The sequence below is a fragment of the Macrobrachium nipponense genome, chromosome 35 (genome assembly GCF_015104395.2).
Source record: "Macrobrachium nipponense isolate FS-2020 chromosome 35, ASM1510439v2, whole genome shotgun sequence".
Lineage (NCBI taxonomy): Eukaryota > Metazoa > Arthropoda > Malacostraca > Decapoda > Palaemonidae > Macrobrachium > Macrobrachium nipponense.
In genome coordinates this window covers 62,239,218-62,259,786 of record NC_061096.1, presented here as the reverse complement: position 1 = coordinate 62,259,786, position 20,569 = coordinate 62,239,218, and the positions used below count along the sequence as shown (strand labels likewise).

General features: G+C 37.5%; 1 long non-coding RNA gene across 1 annotated transcript; it reads right to left on the bottom strand.

The window, feature by feature from the left end:
* Nucleotides 1–5,777: 5,777 nt before the first annotated feature.
* LOC135208262 (uncharacterized) lies at nucleotides 5,778–15,963 on the bottom strand. The gene is made up of 2 exons (XR_010313147.1): nucleotides 15,853–15,963; nucleotides 5,778–5,958 (listed from the first exon to the last, which is right to left on the bottom strand). It is a non-coding gene; the product is annotated as an uncharacterized LOC135208262 (long non-coding RNA).
* Nucleotides 15,964–20,569: the final 4,606 nt, after the last annotated feature.

Sequence of the window (20,569 nt, the reverse complement as noted above, 5' to 3'; positions counted from 1 at the left end):
TTCCCAAACGCCTCGCGATAGATAACCGAAATAAATATTCGATACCTTTTAAATTCGTTTTTGGGTGTATTAGGATCCTTTGTGTAACTCCCTACAGAATTCTTCTCTGTTATCAGTGATAAGATATGCAGTATATATTAACTTCAGTTGATAATATTTCTTAATGCGTATTTTTCTCTTAATCATTTAAACCGAAACAGATAAGAAATCCTGCCATTACACACACACACATTTATAAGTACATTTTATACATACACAGACATACACACACACACACACACACACACACACACATATATATATATATATATATATATATATATATATATATATATATATATATCTATAAATAGACATTTGGATTTGCTTCTTACGAGTACACGTGCCTTACCTCATTCCATCTGTAAGTGATACCTTTGGGAAACCTACCATTAAGTTCGCAAAGTCTATATATATATAAAGGGTCGCAGTAGACCGAAAGTGCTTGGCTATCTCGCTTTTCATATTTCCTTCGTGGCAAAAACCTTTATATATATATATATATATATATATATATATATATATATATATATATATATATATATATATATATATATATATAATAGAAACATCAGAAATAGCTTCAACAAAAAAGTTTTTAAAGGGAAAGCAGCCTAAGGCCGATAACTTGTAAAGGGCAGAGAAAATGTAATTATTTTCATTCATTGCAAGAATTTCGTATACTGCAACGTTTTCTCTAATTGTGCGGGTCTAAGTTAAAACCAAATCATCCATATTATAGTTACTAGTTAACTCATGTCAAGGTGTCAGCGGAGTAGATGAAAGAAGTCAACCGCTGTGACCGTTGCCACCCACCACAGGTCAAAACCCTCATCACTATACCGTCCTGAGGCCGCCCCCCCCCCCCCCCTCCCCCACACATTTCCTTGATACCCCCAACAGACACACCTGAAACAAACACACGATAGTGGTTTGACAATCCAGGGGTCAAGGAGGTCGATGCGTTACTGATAGTACGGGGAAAACTCTCTTTCTCTCTCTCTCTCTCTCTCTCCCCGTCCCCTCTATCTCTTGCCAGATGATCAGATCAACATCATCCTTGTTAGAGGAATAAGCCTTTTCAGATGATGAAGAGAAGGAAGTACACTAAGATAAAGAAGCGGACGAAAAAGAAGGGGAAGATATAAGAAGCAGAAGGAGTTACAAGGATTAAGATGTCTCAAAGGACTTGTTATAGTCCATCCGAAGAGACGTCGTGTGCTCACTTATCTCTGGAAGCAGGTTTTACTGTTTGTTCATTCGCAGTGTCTTAATGATTTTGTCTAGCTTTCTTTTAAACTCTTCCACAAAATCACAAAATAATAAGAAGAAGCACAAGAAATAAGAAAGAAGAATAAGAAGGAAAGGAAGACAAAAGAATAAGAAGAAGAAGAATATAAAAGACAAAAACAAAGAAGAAAGAGAAATGGTGGAAACTGCATTTGTGAAAGGAAATCCTTCAGCAAGGCCTCGACGGGCACGATTTCCTTTGGGAAATGGCAGAGAGGACTACCTCAGGTCCTCGGCAGGAAACGGCCCTGCGGCGCGAGTTGAGCCATGCCGAACCCCTGAACTTTAAATTTCGTGAATCGTCACAAAAAAGGGGCCAGGAAAACTATAGGTAACGGCGCCGAGTTTGCTGTCGTTTTTAGAAGTGAAATTCGCAGCTGAATGTGTAATGGATGATACGCTTCTATAGGACTGGCGTCCCTTTTGTGTCAATTTTAAGGACAAATACTACATCAGTACAGAGGTATACTAAGTTTGCAGCTGTTTACAAGTAAAATTCACAGCAACATTTCGTAATAGACGATACAAGAGTATTTTTAGATTGGCTCCCCTTTCTGTCAATTTAAAGGGCGAACACATGAGTACATTTAACAATGTCAGTTTCATTCTCTAGTAAATCTCTCTTTCGATAAAAAAAAAAAACTTTCTTAATAAAAAAAAGAAAAAACAGGAAAAAAAAGATGCCAACAGGGATGTGTACGGAGGCGTAGTATCCATCGATTAAATCTGCGAGATGACCACTCCCTTCCCTTGTAAGGGTACTATTATCATCAGATAAACTAAGAAGGTAAATCCTGTGTTCCTAATTAGAAAAAAAAAATGTAAAAAATAAACATGGTTGCTGAAGCTGGGCACAAAATACAGTTACTGGAGAGTCTGGTACTGTGCGATCTGGAATTTACTGAAAACTTGTTCTGTTTTGGTGATGAATTAATAATTCTACTCCTGTCAGTTTCTCATTTTGTTTATTGAATAATCCAAGTACCGAAGGTCTTGGAATGATCTATTACTATACTCTGTTTTTTTTCTATCTGTCCACCCGCCTAAGGTGTTTGCGTATAGTAACACTGCGTCCCAGGCTTTAGATAATTACGTTATGTGTAAGTTTTAGGTAAATAAAAGGATATCTGGGTGTACATTTGCAACTGGAAAGTGTTTTAATAATTTACTGTATCCGAATTATACCGTTAATATTCGAAATAGGATATTATTATTATTGTTGTTGAATATAAGCTGAATGTAACTATCTAAACCCCGGGACGTAGTGTTACCATACGCAAGCACCACAGGCGGGTGGACAGATGGAAAAAAACAGAGTATAGTTGAAGTGTGACGTGCGTGGGTGCGCACACACGCACATATACACACAATCACACATATCTATACACTATACTCTGTTTTTTTCCATCTGTCCATCCGCCTTGGTGGTCGCGCATGGTAACACTGCGTTCCGGGCTTTAAATATTATCCTATTTCGAATATTAACGGTGTAATTCGCATACAGTAAATTGTCAAAACACTTTTCAGTTGCAGATGTACACCCAGATATCCTTTTATTTACCTAAAACTTACACATAACGTAACTATCTAAAGCCTGGGACGCAGTGTGCAGTGTTACCATGCGCGACCACCAAGGCGGATGGACAGATGGAAAAAAACAGAGTATAGTACATTATACTGTACGTATATTCAGAGAGAGCATTTATTTTTTGCAGCCTCCTGGGATCTTTAACTTCTTTGGAAAACTATACTGAAAGTGGATGTTAAATTTTTCCCATGTTACTAATTATTATTCAAAACTTGCTGGAAGATATCCCGTTTGACCAGTTCTCATAAACTGTGTTCAAAAGACAACTTCCAGTAGCCTCTAGATTGATCACATGCTACTTGTTATTCAGAGCCCAACATCAACGTTATGAATATATGCCCTGTCCACACTAGCGGGCACTGCCCGACGGGCAAACACTGCTAACATAAACCGCCTCATTATACTGACTTGCCGAGTATGAAACCACAACTAGGCGATTGTCTGGTAACGCTTTTTCAGAAGCGAGTGAAAATATAAACAGCTGGAAGTGACACGGTTCCACACTGCCCAGTGCGAAAGGTCATTCATGATCTTATTGCAAAACAACGTTTCTGATGCTTCTTCCAAGCGCAGTGAACAATTATTGCATTGCATTTTAAACAGTTCTGGCTGATGTTCATGCAATTCTTTAGACATTTTAAATTATCCTAGGCTAAAGATATGTGGTATTAGAGGGGAAAATAAATATATTCCGTTTAGTCATAACCAATAGGCTGTAATGGGTAATCATGCATAACATACTTACTCTCTGTACAGTTTCTGTACATATGAATAATTAGCTCCTGTACTTATTGCCGTATTTTCAGACTTAACAAGGTGATATTTTACCTTCTGGAATAATAAAAATCAAACACGAGGAATTGCAAACCGGTATTTAGTATTTACACTCATTTACCATCTTCATCAGTAGGTACATCATTAGGATACAATGGAAAATTTTATTGCAGTATGCTGATATATGATGATATATATATATAATATATATATATATATATATATATATATATATATATATATATGATATATCACATCGAACCGTGATCCATGTATATATCAATTCAAGCTACAAATGTCCTTTAATATCTAAAATTCACTTTACCTCCCAAATGATATATTTCATATATGTACCGAAGGGGAATTTTTTAATTGATAATAATTTCGTCCACTTGGACGGTGGTTCGATCCCAATGGGGGACGAAATTATTATCAATTAAAAAATTCCCCTTCGGTACTATATGAAATATATCATTTGGAGGTAAAGTGAATTTAGATATTAAAGGACATTTGTAGCTTGAATTGATATATATACATATATGTATATATATATATATATATATATATATATAGATATATATATATATATATATATACACATACATATCAGCATAAAATTTATGATATGTATATCTATATATATATATATATATATATATATTTATCTATATATACATATATATATAGATATATATATATATATATATACAGCATAACATATATATATAGATATATAACATATAACTAATAGATATATAAATATATATATATATATGTGTATATAATATATATATATATATATATATATATATATATATATCTATATATATATATATACTGCGTACAATCTTTCATTGTATCCTAATGAAGTTACCTATGAATATGATTTGTGAATGAGTGGAAATACTAAATACCGGTTTGCAATTCCTCTGGAGGAACAAACAATTTGAAACTGGTTTCATTTTTATTATTCCAGAAGGTAAATATCACCTTGTTAAGTCTGAAAATATGGCAATAAGTACAGGAGCTAATTATTCTAAATGTACAGAAACTGTACAGAGAGTATGTAAGTTATGCACGAATAATCATTACAGCACACATACCGCCTACAGGTTATGACTGAACGGATTATATTTATTTTCCCTCTAATACTGCATATCTTTAGCCTAGGATTATTTAAATTGTCTAAAGAATTACATGAACATCAGCCAAGAACTGTTCAAAACGCAATGCAATAATTTTTTTCGAAATTAGAGGCCCCCCTCCACAGAACAAATGGAAAGTTATGAAGTTTTCTGCTATAGCCTATCTCCAAGTACATTACCCAGGCTGTAACCTTCAGAGAGGCCAGGGATGCTGGCGCATCCTTCATTTCACGTTCCTGGATAGCTAAATACATTAAAAGAGATGAATCCTTTGTTAAAAGAAACTGAAAAAAAAAATCCATATGACTGTCATCGCGAAAAGAGTGAGAATCTTGAAAGGCCTGAAGTCCTTTCTCAGGAGTCAAAAGACATCATAGCTGAAATCATACCCCTCAAGAAAGCAGGCTGTGGTACAGGCAGATGGAGGCCACACAAAATATTAAATACTCAGAGAGAAACTTCAATGCATACCTGTTCTGAATTACTTTTGTTTTTGTCCATATCAATTTTAGGTGATGCTGTAGAGGGGGAGGGGGATGGCTCTAATTTCGAAAACACCTTATATATATAATATATATATATATATATATATATATATATATATATATATATATATATATATATAGAAAAGAAATCAAGCAAAATAGATTACTTAGTGGTCGACGGAGGCGCGGCTGCTGCTGTCCTGATTGGTCGTCGATATTCACCCGACCACCAGGCGGCTCTCATGCTCACCCAGCTGACGACCTTCTTCTGTTTTGCTCTTGCGTGTGTCGCGCTTGTTTGGGGATGATCGTCTCGTATCGGGAGCGTGTCGTTATATATATATTTTTTATCTCTTTATGTCGTTGTAGGTAGCGTTCAAAGGAAGAAGAGTGTGTTAATCGATGGCTTCCTTCTTTTCGTTTAGGTTTTTTTTTGTTTTGGTTTGGAGAATCCGATGATCATCCAGTGGGCAACCCTCCAGCCATGGATAATAGACTCGGCCTAACTATCATGGAGGCTGACGAGGCTCTCTGTTCAGGCTGGGCATCTGGGAGTCACCGAAACATCATCATAATAATGTCTTTCGTATCACTTGTTTTGGATGGCAGTAATGGCCTGCCTATAGAGTCTGCCTAGCTGAAACGGTCACGGAGAGAAAAAGAGTGGATTATTGGGATAGAATTCAACTAAATCGATCCTTGCAGCTAGTGCAGAGATATTGTCACCAAAGAATTTACATCGTTATGAAATCCTATTAATGGATAGTTTTTTTTTTCCGAAATACTACCTAGTTTATCACACGATTTCCGATGGGGTTTCTGGGTCACTGGTTTCGTTGATAAATAATCAATTTGTATAAGCGTTAAACAGTAACAGTCTGCAGCAGTCTTACCTGAACTTTCTACTGATAAATGTGTTATAAATATGAATGAAAGATGGCTAAATGTGCTGATGACTAATCAATGGCATTTGTGTTTAAATGAGTCTGTTTCTATTTGATTACTAGGAACACATAAGTATGGATACACTTTTTTAAAAAAAATGCCTCTAAAGAGGGTTATAGAAAACGAAGAAATTTGTAAAAGCTAGAAGCAAAGACTGTAAAGACTGGGTTCACAGTATTTCCCATCGAACGCTGCAAAAACTGTCAGCTACTTGCAACAAAGAAAGATTTGGTTGACTACTTCATCTTGCAAAAAAACACCAAATGAGGCATTCATCGGAGCAATGATAAAAATACACGTTAAAAGTTAGTTGAAAGAAACGAGAAACAAAAACAGCAAGATCACTAACAAACCCGCTAGGAATCAAATGGAGATGTTAACCAACCCTTTGGAAAAATTACTAAGAGCAATAACAGTAACTACGTTTATAATGAGCCAAAAGATAGAACCGAAATTGGGGAAAGTTTACCAATGACGCCATCAACTGCTGACTTTTACTTGTTTTCGGAAATTAGAGTACAAATTGGACTTTTTATCAGAAAAGACAACGTTGTGATAAGTTGGACGTTTGATTGGGAATGATAGCTGGAATGCAGTGGGCTTGTACTGGAGATGACAGCTGAGAGGAAATGAACTCTTTTTGGAAATGATAGCTCATTTCCATTTAGAAATTATTGCTGGAATGAGGTGGACTGTCCTTAAAACTGACAATAGGAATGCAGTTGATTGGAAATTATTGCTGGAATGAGGTGGACTGTCCTTAATGACGATAAAAATGCAGTTGACTGGAAATTATTGCTAAAATGAAGTTGACTGTCCTTAAAAATGGCAATAGGAATGCTGTTGATTGGAAATTATTGCTGGAATGAAGTTGACTGTTCTAAAAAATTGTCATATGAATGCAGTTGACTGGAAATTATTGCTGGAATGAAGTGGACTGTCCTTAAAGATGACAATAGGAATGCAGTTGACTGGAAATTATTGCTGGAATGAAGTGTACTGTCCTTAAAAATGACAATAGGAATGCAGTTGACTGGAAATTATTACTGGAATGAAATGGACTGTCCTTAAAAATGACAATAGGAATGCAGTTGATTGGAAATTATTGCTGGAATGAAATGGACTGTCCTTAAAGATGACAATAGGAATGCAGTTGACTGGAAATTATTGCTGGAATGAAGTCGACTGTCCTTAAAAATGACAATAGGGATGCAATAGACTTGGGCTGGAAATGATAGAGCAGAGATGAATTGGACTTTGATGGGAAATGACAACTTAAATGAAATGAACTTTGATTGGAATGGACAGCCGAGATGAAATGATTGCTGGGAAGAAGCAGACTATGCTTAGAAATGACAAATGGGAGAAACCTCACTCCTTGAAAATGAAGGTCAAATACTAATTTAGAGGATCATGAAGATGCAAATAATAATAATAATAATAATAATAATAATAATAATAATAATAATAATAAAATTACCACAAGATCAGGCCTAAGAACCAGATATGTTCAAAGAATGATAGATGGAAATAACATCTCCCCCTTATGTAGGAAGTGCAATACGAAAAATGAAACCATAAACCACATAGCAAGCGAATGTCCGGCACTTGCACAGAACCGGTACAAAAAGAGGCATGAATCAGTAGCAAAATCCCTCTACTGGAGCCTGTGCAAGAAACATCAGCTACCTTGCAGTAATAAGCGGTACGAACACCAACCTGAAGGAGTGATAGAAAACGATCACGCAAAGATCCTCTGGGACTATGGTATCAGAACGATAGGGTGATACGTGCAAATAGACCAGACGTGACGTGATGACAAAATCAAGAAAGAAAGTATCACTCATTGATGTCGCAATACCATGGGACTCCAGAGTTGAAGAGAAAGAAAGGGAAAAAATGGATAAGTATCAAGACCTGAAAATATAAATAAGAAGGATATGGGATATGCCAGTGTAAATTGTACCCATAATCATGGGAACACTAGGCACGATCCCAAGATCCCTGAAAAGGTATCTAGAAAAAACTAGAGGCTGAAGTAGCTCCAGGACTCATGCAGAAGAGTGTGATCCGAGAAACGGCGCACATAGTAAAAAAAGTGATGGACTCCTAAGGAGGCAGAATGCAACCCGGAACCCCACACTATAAATACCACCCAGTCGAATTGGAGGACTGTGATAGACAAAAAAAAAAAAAATAAATAAATAACAAAATAAAATAAAATTACCATTACTATTATTGTTAACCATGAAATTGTCTTCTCTTTTCTCACTTTACTCACAACAGTCAGTCGTCGTTGCTATTAAATATTGTTATGGCAACAGTTATGTGGAGGAAAAATTCTACTTTTGAAGACTTACAAATTTTAGTAACCAGTTTATAACATATTTTTTGTGCATGTATCAACAGAGTGCAGTCGTAGAAATGATTATTCAGAGAATGTCGTATCCGATCCCTTGTAGTCATGAAAAGTTTGTTGAAGTGAGCAACGTAATAAATGGAGAGCAAAAAAAAAAAAAAAAAAAAAAAAAAACTCTCTCTCTCTCTCTGTTTATGCCTCTCCCACTAACCATCCTCTCCACACTTTATTGTCTGTTTCGTAACGCTATGATAGGCAGATCACATGTGCAGACATACGCAGCGCATTGCCAATAATTGTACCCTGTGGTTTTGGCTTCACGTCTCTCGTCATCGTTCTGTTGCCTTGTCCCAAGCAGTGCCACTGAGCATACACACATACGAACACACACACATCTACATGCATACTATATATATATATATATATATATATATATATATATATATATATATATATATCAGTAGACTATGAAACTTTTCATCCTCATCTTAAAATATATACACACACATGCATACATACATACCTGCATACATAAACAAAAAAATATATATATATATATATATATATATATATATATATATATATATATATGAATGAATGAATGAAGCAGTAGACTATGAAACCTTTCAACCTAATCTTAAAATATACACACACACACACACACATACATACCTTCCTACATACATACACAGAAACATATATATTTTTTTTTCTTATTAAAACCCTGCAATGTAAGTGTAATGATAGGAATTTGTTCATTTATTCATTTTTACATGAGATTGTAAGTGCATGCACACGAGAGAGAGAGAGAGAGAGAGAGAGAGAGAGAGACCTTGACTCAAGAAATCGAACTATTTTTAAACCTTCGTGGATGTCAAAAACGGGAATGAATTGCATTTTCTCCAACGGCACATTAATTTCGCAATGCAGATGATTAATGTCATTTTCAAGTGAGGTATCCAGGATAAATAATCCTACAAATCAAAGGACCCCGGCTATTCATCGCTATATATTAAAAACGTATTTACACTAGACTGGGTTCTAATTAAGAGGTGAGTCAGTTCATATGTGGCATATTAATTATTCAGTTGTGGAATTCGTAACTAGTGTTAAGTCTTAAGGGAGGACTGTAACTTCTATTTGTTATTCGTGGCTTCGTTTCTTTAAACGGTAGTGTCTTCTGTAACTACTAACCTGTAGCTCGGTAATAATAATAATAATAATAATAATAATAATATAATAATAATAATAACAATAATAATAATAATAATACCATGGGACACCAGAGTTGAAGAAAAAGAGAGGGAAAATATGGATAAGTATCAAGATCTGAAAATAGAAATAAGAAGGATATGTGATATGCCAGTGGATATTGTATCCGTATTCATAGGAACACTAGGCACGATCCCAAGATCCCTGAAAAGGGATCTGGAAAAAACTAGAGGCTGAAGTAGCTCCAGGACTCATGCAGAAGAGTGTGATCCTAGAAACGCCGCACATAGTGAGAAAAGTGATGGACTCCTAAGGAGGCAGGATGCAACCCGAAAACCCCACACTACATAAATAAATACCACCCAATCGAATTGGAGGACTGTGATAAAAAAGCAAAAAAACATAATAATTAATAGTAATAATAATAATAATAATTCTCATTGGGATGCCCTCCATGGACATCCCATTCGTGTTCAAGGCTCCTCAGATGAGTTCGGGAATAATAACAATAATAATAATAATAATGATAATAATAATAACAATATACAGCCAACTAAGACAAGGGGAAGACAACCACCAAGAAATTCCTGAAGCCGAACCAAGTAAGAGACTCTGGAAAACATCTGGAGCAATCCGGTATCACACAAACAAATCACCACATGGCTCCAGGAAGTCAAGGCTGAAGAAACAGGGAGAATAAAACCAAGATTCACTGACATCACGACAGACACAGTCAGACACCAACTAAAGAAAATGCCAAACTGGAAAGCCCCAGGTCCCGATGAAGTCCATGATACTGGCTCAAAAACTTCAAGGCCCTACACCCTAGAATAGCAGAACAACTCCAGCATTGTATCACAAATCACCATGCGCCCAAATGGATGACCACAGGAAGAACATCCTTAGTCCAGAAAGACAAGAGTAAGGGAAATATAGCCAGTAACTACAGGCCTATCACTTGCCTACCAATAATGTGGAAGTTACAAACAGGTATCATCAGCGAAAGGCTATACAACTACCTAGAGGATACAAACACCATCCCCCACCAACAGAAAGGCTGCAGAAGGAAATGTAGAGGCACAAAAGACCAGCTTCTGATAGACAAAATGGTAATAAAGAACAGTAAGAGAAGGAAAACCAGCCTAAGCATAACATGGATAGACTATAAGAAAGCCTTCGACATGGTACCACACACATGGTTAATAGAATGCCTGAAATATATGGGGCGGGGAGAGGAAAACACCATCAGCTTCCTTAAAAATACAATGCGCAACTGGAATACAATACTTACAAGCTCTGGAATAAGACTAGCAGAGGTTAATATCAGGAGAGGAATCTTCCAGGGCGACTCACTGTCCCCACTACTCTTCGTAGTAGCCATGATTCCCATGACAAAAGTACTACAGAAGATGGATGCTGGGTACCAACTCAAGAAAAGAGGCAACAGAATTAACCATCTGATGTTCATGGACGACATCAAGCTGTATGGTAAGAGCATCAAGGAAATAGATACCCTAATCCAGACTGTAAGGATTGTATCTGGGGACATCAGGATGGAGTTTGGAATAGAAAAATGCGCCTTAATCAACATACAAAAGGGTAAAGTAACAAGGACTGAAGGGATAAAGCTACCAGATGGGAGCAACATCAAACACATAGATAAGACAGGATACAAATACCTGGGAATAATGGAAGGAGGGGATATAAAACATCAAGAGATGAAGGACACGATCAGGAAAGAATATATGCTGAGACTCAAGGCGATACTCAAGTCAAAACTCAACGCCGGGAATATGATAAAAGCCATAAACACATGGGCAGTGCCAGTAATCAGATACAGCGCAGGAATAGTGGAATGGACGAAGGCAGAACTCCGCAGCATAGACCAGAAAACGAAGAAACATATGACAATACACAAAGCACTACACCAAGAGCAAATACGGACAGACTATACATAACATGAAAGGAAGGAGGGAGAGGACTACTAAGTATAGAGGACTGCATCAACATCGAGAACAGAGCACTGGGGCAATATCTGAAAACCAGTGAAGACGAGTGGCTAAAGAGTGCATGGGAAGAAGGACTGATAAGATAAAAGTAGACGAAGACCCAGAAATATACAGAGACAGGAGAATGACAAACAGAACAGAGGACTGGCACAACAAACCAATGCACGGACAATACATGAGACAGACTATAGAACCAGCCAGCGATGACACATGGCAATGGCTACAAAGGGAAGGGCTAAAGAAGGAAACTGAAGGAATAATAACAGCGGCACAAGATCAGGCCCTAAACCAGATATGTTCAAAGAACGATAGATGGAAATAACATCTCCATATGTAGGAAGTGCAATACGAAAAATGAAACATAAACACATAGCAAGCAGTGCCAGGCACTTGCACAGAACCAGTACAAAAAGAGGCATGATTCAGTGGCAAAAGCCCTCCACTGGAGCCTGTGCAAGAAACACCAGCTACCTTGCAGTAATAAGTGGTACGAGCACCAACCTGAGGGAGTGATAGCAAACGATCAGGCAAAGATCCTCTGGAACTATGGTATCAGAACAGATAGGGTGATACGTGCAAATAGACCAGACGTGACGTTGATTGACAAAATCAAGAAGAAAGTATCACTCATTGATGTCGCAATACCATGGACACCAGAGTTTGAAGAGAGAGGGAAAAAAGGGAAAAGTATCAAGATCTGAAAATAGAAATAAGAAACGACATGGGATATGCCAGTGGAAATTGTACCCCTTAATCATAGGAGCACTAGGCACGATCCCAAGATCCCTGAAAAGGAATCTGGAAAAACTAGAGGCTGAAGTAGCTCTAGGACTCATGCAGAAGAGTGTGATCCTAGAAACGGCACACATAGTAAGAAAAGTGATGGACTCCTAAGGAGTCAGGATGCAACCCGGAACCCCACACTATAAATCACCACCCAGTCGAATTGGAGGACTGTGATAGAGCAAAAAAAAATAAATAATAATAATAATAATAATAATAATAATAATAATAATAATAATAATAATAATAATAATAATCCAAAGATTGATATCCAGTATGGTTGAAGATTATATTTTCTGTACTGATGAGTGCTTAAGTATTTGTGATAATGATTTCTTCGGACTGAGTCTGTTAGATATATATATATATATATATATATCATATATATATATATATATCTATATATATATATATATATATAAATTTATATATACGTATACATACATACACGCACACAATATATATATATATATATATATATATATATATATATGTGTGTGTGTGTGTGTGTGTGTGTATGTATGCTTAAAAAATCACAGTAGATGCACATGACTTCATTGTGTAAGCGAATATCACAGGAAAATAACAGGTAGGTCAGTATCAATCGGCTGAATAAAACGGAAAAAAGCGATTGGTACTGACCTTTTGCCTGTCATTTTACTGTGGTATATATAGTACATACACACACAGGTAAACAAATGCTACTGAGAGGCAGTCACCCACCTTTTAGCGTGATTTTGTAGTGTACCAGATCGTCAATATATACATATATGGTTTTTCCCATTATTTTGTATTCTGTGGAATAAATGTCGTGCTGTCATCGTATACACAGGGACTGAAAAAAGCGATTAACATTCATGGTCTACGGCCGAGTGTCATAGGCGTTTGGTATCAAAACCATCTGTAGCGTAATACGGAGAGAGATTTGTACATAAAATTAATGAATATATGAAAACAAAGAGCTGAGCTAAAATTTTGTAAGAAGTTCGAAATTGTAAGCGTTGAAAGACGTTTGTCAAAGCGGATGTCTTCGGGTACTGTGATCATGCAACGACCAATGCTATTCCGAAAGTAAGGTTTTTGTGTGTCTGAACATACCACCAAAGACAGTAGATATTTACTCAAAGGAAAGTTGCTTCGTTATGAAAATCTTTCAGGGACATGATTGATTCTGAAAAATAGACTATTCAGTACTTAATAGTCTAAACCTAAAATCTATCAATATTTTAATGAAAAATCACAGATGAACGTCAATAACATCTAAACTTGGGTGCCGGTTTCCATGCTATTAAGAACACTTGTCAGAAAATAGTGCTAAAGGATATAAAAGTATCACACGAATATGAAAAAAAAAATAAATGTATGGTAATATAAGTTTGTAGATAGACAAGTACTCGTATTAGTTAAGACTTTGCAACGGAAGTTGAAACCTTATTTATCAATAAGTTGAAAACTATGGCGCCAAGAATACAGAAAGCAAAACCTAAATACTTCAATGTCTTCTATATGTCTTAATAGGTCATAAGTTGAAAGGATGAAAGTCCAAAGGCTCCATCACCTATGCATATTGCACTAGACTAAAGATTGAAGCATTTAATATACTACGACGTCTTCTTGTCATTTTACATTTGTTAATTGAGCTTTCTTCGCTGTTTCTGTCACCCTGACAACACAAACAATCCAAACTGAAGCAATGTCGTGGCTTAAAGACGGTTGAACTTACAAGAACACTTTTTTTTTGCTTGGCATTAAAAAGCTCTTGCTTCGCTACTCTTCACACAGTGCTATGTGGAGCCTATGGGATCCGTGAACAGCCTACCACGAAACTTCGCTGGATATTGTTACATCACGCGAAAAAGATGGCGCTTCCATTACGATTTTGTTTTGAAATGAATCGTTCCGGACACGGAAACGTCGATTCCGAAGAGCAATCGGAGTTTCTAACATTCCTTCCCCGGTGTTTTTTCTCGTCAACCTTATCAGAGGCCACAATCCGAGCCTTGACGGAATAACTGCGCACACACAACAGCAACTGATTTGATTCGTAAACAATGCATTAATGAGCTCTCACGAAATGCACCGGCGTAGATCAAGCGATTCACTCGCTTCTCTTCCTTTGCTTCTGCAATTTCTGCTTTTGTTATTGTATATATATATTCGTGAAGCTTTTCCACTCTGCTGTTACATCCAGCGGTCACTCCTTCGAGGAGGGTTCAAGCTCCTCTGCTCTTAAGGATGCTATTCTACATCACCGTCCAATATTGACTGTTCGTCGAAGAACGTCCGTTCTACAGCCGCTGCTCTGTAGCATGTGTTCAGAGTGTACGCAGGTGTAGCCAGTGTGACAGATGTTTTGGGCCGAATCATTTCACTCTATTTCGCCCGATTATCCTTCATCATCGTCCAACCTTACCGTTTCCTTGAATGTTCAACTCTAAGATTAGATGCTGCCATATTCTGCTTTGTTGCTAATTAGCTGGACGAACTTGATTTGATGCTCTAAGTCTATACGAGTAATTCCTCAGAACGTTGTTTATACTCTCGTCTCTGAGGTACCGTTACCAGGACATAAACTATTATTTTTCTTTTTCGTATTTCATTCATCTGTTGTTGAAGCTTCCCACTTCATGAGCAGCGTCCCCTGTCTTCTTCGAAGCCTCAGGTAGACAGGACTGCGGTAGGCCCGGCATTATTGCTATAACAACAAGCAAAACTGCTGCTCGCAGATCATTTCAATCACAGCTGGTTTCCGGAAAGTTCAACGAAGAGATCTCGAAACTGCCAGAATCGTTATTAACGTTCATGTGGTAATCAAGCATCACCAGGTACACAAGTTTCCATAATCATCAGGTGTCACTCAGGATCCCTCGTACCTCCTCCCTCCACGGTATACCGGTGGGATTGCGTCAGACGCAACGGATCCGACGTAGTACACAAGTCAGAGCAAGCGTGAACAACGACAGCCCATCATCATCCGAAAGCCAATCACTGTAACCGGCCGTCTCACGTACGTCCGAGTTTCCCTTCCCCCCCTAACCCCCAACCCCCCAAAGCTCGCCCAGGACCAGAAACGCCCCATCTTAGCACAGGCGGGTAACAACACCGAGGGGTATTTGAACGACTGCAAGGCCAGACAAGCCGAGCTGCTGCATCCGTCTGGAATCGTTTACAAAACAGCCTCTCGTCGTCGTCGTAGTTGTTTCCACGGTAATTCACGTCTCACCACTGATTGTCTGTCGGCAGGCGCGCGCGAGAGAGAGAGCGCGAGTACAGATGATGAAGAAGAAGAAGAGCCTGCAGGAACAACCAGGCCTGGCACACCCTACACAGCAAAACTGTGAGCTTCCGTATAAGTGGCGTCCCGCTCCCTCCACCAACCACGAGTTTTAACAATCAACAAATGATAATTCAGAGCTGCAACTGACGACGACGACGCGTTTAATTCGCGCGTCGCTAGTCGGGCAGACACACACACACAGGTTTACACACTAGACATTTGCAGGCTGCAGAAGGAGGAGGAGGCGGGAGGCTTAACGAGTCGCTCTTTGGTGACATTTTCGAGTCATTATCAAATCAGGAAGGGAATTTTTTTCACGAAAGATAGCGGAATGTGTCTTGTTGTTGCTTAGGATATACGATCGTTCTGTTGTCTTTTTTTTTCTCTATTAAGAAATATGCAACAGTTTTAGTAACAGTTTACAGGAAGTTATCACCGCCAGTACTTTTTTTTTTCCTTTTCACGAAGAATTAAAAATATCACGTCTAATTTTAATGAATGAAGATTCGTATCCGAAAGAAATTCAGACCCAATTCATTAACCTCTTGGAGTATTTTGAAAAGTTTTTTTTTCTTCAAATGAATCGTGAGAGAAGAGACTTCGCAAACTCCCTGAGTGACTGAAGACCAAACGAACACTGAATTTGATTGCAGAATCAAAATGGTATTATAGATGACGTAATCGATTTCATGTTCGTTATCATCTCTATTTGTCGCATTCGTCATCTCTTTAAGTTACCGATTGACAAATGGCCTAGTTGCAATGTTTCCTCTCTTTTACTTTTCCTTTGGCCCCTTTGGTGTCTTCTCACTTCGCTGTCCAACTCCCTTTAACCGTGCTTGTTTCAGCTTCAACCTCCCATTGAAGAACAAGCCCCTGTGATTGTGAATGATCCCAATTGGCCTTATACCAGCAGAGGCCGTTGCCCAAAGGAGGTCCCCAAGTGTGGAAGGAAGTAAGACGTCTGGTATGGACATTGGACTCGCTAAGCCAAGCGACCTTGTCCATATGAATTCGTAGCAGCTTTTTAAAGATGCGAACTTCGTTTTTAATTAAAATCTCTTGAATGATTTTAGTACTGTGCGTAAAGGAATTCATTAAATCCTTCATTATTTGAAGGAATATTTCCCAATAACGTCTCCTGTAGTCGTCAGGTTCTGCACTGTTGAAGGCGATGTTTATACCCTTAGGCTCGTGACGTCATTCGCCCTTCGTTATGTCTTTGCAGGGACGCAAGAGCCGTTGAAAATCATTATGGGAATGTTATTCGAAATGAAAAATAGTAAAAATCATTCACTTCTGGTATTTTCAATCCTTTTACTTTAAGTAGTGTTTTTTCAGAACAATTTATCCTCTTTATTTTTTCTTGCCCTTTTGTAATACAAATTCAAATGCAACAGTTAAAGCCAGATGCAACCTAGAACTGGCATCTCGAATTTCACATTCAGAAAAGAAAGAGGTGGTAATAAAAACAGAAAAAATAACATTCGAGAAAAGAGACCTCATCGGAAAGATGTTGATAAAATCAGAGAAAAAAATAACATACGAGTAAAAAAAGAGCTTTTAGATGCTATGAATCTTGGAGAGAGAGAGAGAGAGAGAGAGAGAGAGAGAGAGAGAGAGAGAGAAGGAAGGAGGAATCAATGGGACACACCCTATTCCCGCCCATATAATGAGGTCTCATTGTACCAAATCATGACAGTAAGACGATCAGAGAGGGTGTTCGCCAAACTAGACTGTTCATTGTGAAAAGCACATTCTTGTGATGCAGTCAGCTTTTTTTTTTTTTTTTTTTTTTTTTTTTTTTGTTTTTTTTTTTTTTTTTTTTTTTTTTTTTTTTAGTAAACTGCATTTTCAAGAGGAAGTGATATTTAACAATAAAGGCATTTATCCAATTTCTTATCCTTTTTATTTTTTGGTCTAGGGATTTCTTCTAAAACTATTTTACAGAATTAAAGTGCAGCAGAACTGGAAAACAGATTAATAATTTTTAATTAATATTGTTGTATGCTTACTCATTTTACTCATGACACATCTCGATATTCACACCGTGAAAGTTGCCATAAATACAAAGGCGACCTTTTCTTTTGCCAGAAGATTTCGTCTTCCCTAAGAAAAGATAGATCTAGATAGAACGAGTGAAAGATTTAGAAGTAGAAGAAGTTATCCTCACTTCCATAGTATAACATACAGAATAAACTGTCATTCGGGGAACGAAAAAATGCGCAGGTTGTCAACAGAACGCATGGCTCCCCCAAGTTAACATACCGTCCTTTTTTATAGTAGATATGTATGTATGTATATTTTTTGTATATATTTATTTAAATTACGTTAATATATATATATATATATATATATATATATATATATATACCTACATATAAAACTTTTTTTTTTTTGCAATATGTTTGACAGGTACAAAATAGACACCGTAAATGCCAATCGAATCACTATCCTCTGCTCATTCATATTTTGCTACTTGATTCATAGCAAACAACTGTCATGCGCATTTGTGGGCTTGGAAGGCGTAACCCCTCCATTCAAAGCAGTTAACATAAAATATTTCCACATATGTCGATGGCCACCTGAGTGCCTGATACATAATTCAAGAGAGACAAACATATACCCTCTGGACAACTATGGGGATATGTTGTGACCCACAGATTGTGAACCATACATACTCACGTATATGTATAAGCACAAGGAGTTTTGCGTTTGTAAGATCAAGCCTGCCACGGCCGATAGATCGAACTGTGAATGGGTAGCAGGGTAGCTGTGTTTGTAGAGACTAAAAAAATAGGGCATGAGTCTAGCAACCTCATCCAAAATGTGGTACTGAAGAACCAGAGGCCCCAGGAGGCTCCCTGTGAATGGGTAAAAAGTCATGTGGTAGGCGGCGTCTGTAGACTAAAAAAATAGGGCATGAGTCTAGCAACCTCATCCAAAAAGTGGTGCAGAAGGAACCGGAGGGCACCAAGGGTGCTCCTGTTGACCCCCTGAACCAGAGTCAACCATGGGCCCCACCCCCCCCCTGGTGCCACCCAGTTTTTTTGAGAGCAAAGAAGGAGAGAGGCGTCTTCCGAGAAAAGAAAAGATAATGAACATTGCCAACACATTCACACTAAAACTGCTGAATCCTACAAGAACTCTATGATAATGAAAACAAGAAGAAGAAGCAGGAAGGAGAAGAAGAAGAGGTGGATGAGGAAAAAGGAATGAAAAGAGCGAGAATCGAGGTCGAGCAGAGACTGGAGAAACGTGAAAATCATTCGGTGGCATTTGCACAACTGCAACCATAACCGTTTTTTATCAGTTTATGAGCTAACTACATGCACAGCTGACTTCAGTATACATTGGAGATTTCGCGCATTTTTTAACGCTTAGACACTCTATTTCGATTTGTAAACCTGCAAGTAGCATAAATGTATCAAAAAAGCTCGACACGTTTTAGATACGACACTTTCTTCAGATTTCTCAACCAGAACGGATGGGTCAGTGAGTCCAGAAGAATCTACGTAAATTTATTTTTTTCTTCTCTGGTCAGTGAGTCCAGGGTGAAGGAATCGTTACTTATTTTCTTTTCAGGAGTACTGCAGATGGTGACGGGGGTGGGGAGGGGGGGGGGTGCGAAGTGGTCAACAAAGACGACTTTCAAGGTCAAGCAACAGGATTAATATATATTTTTTTATTATTGTGATGCTAAGATGGTCTGGGATATCTTTCATTAAAAACCAGCTATTTTGGTAAGTAATTAAACTTGCCTCACCTTAGATAACCTAAAGTGAGATTTCTTGAGAAGAATTTGACCTCTTTCAGTCCACCAGCATGACCTGTATTGGGAAGTCTAGAGGGAATTTTGAGAACCATTTTACTAAGATTACCTTTCATATATGTATGCCATTTGAGGAGTCCGGCATGAAATAAAAAACTAATATTTCAGAAATTTGACTTAGAATTAAGTGTTATTTTAGGAGTTTGACCTAAAATGAAGAGTCACCTTAGAAATTTAATGTGAAGTGAAGTGTCATTTTAGGAATATAATGTGAAGTGAAGTGTCATTTTAGGAATTTAATGTGATGATGTGTCATTTAGGAAATGTAATGTGAAACGAAGTGTCATTTTAGGATTTTAATGTGTAATGAAGTGTCATCTTAGGAATTTAATGTGAAATGAAGTGTCATTTTAGGAATGTAATATAAAGTGATGTATATATTTTAGGAATTTAATGTGAAAGGAGGTGTCATTTTATGAATTTGAACTAAAATTAAGTGTCCTTTTAGGAAGAAATGTGAAATGAAGTGCCATTTCAGAATTTAATGTGAAATGAAGTGTCATTTTAAAAATTTGACCTAAAAAGATGTGAAAAGAAGTGTCATTTAAGGATTTCAATGTGAAATGAAGTCATCTTGGGAAGTTTACCTAGAATCATGTGTGATTTGAGGAATGAGTTATGAAATAAAGTTTCAAATTGAACACTTAAACATGGGCCTACATTGACCCTACTTGAAATTTTGACCCGTGGATCTCTCCGACCATTTACTGTGAGCAGTGTTGGGTCTGGTCAGTAGTTGGATGGGTGATGCTGAAATCAGAGGTGCAAGGGAAGGAATTGGCATCACAGTCTGGTTACTTTTGTGTCCGGAAGAAAACAAGTTCCGCCTAC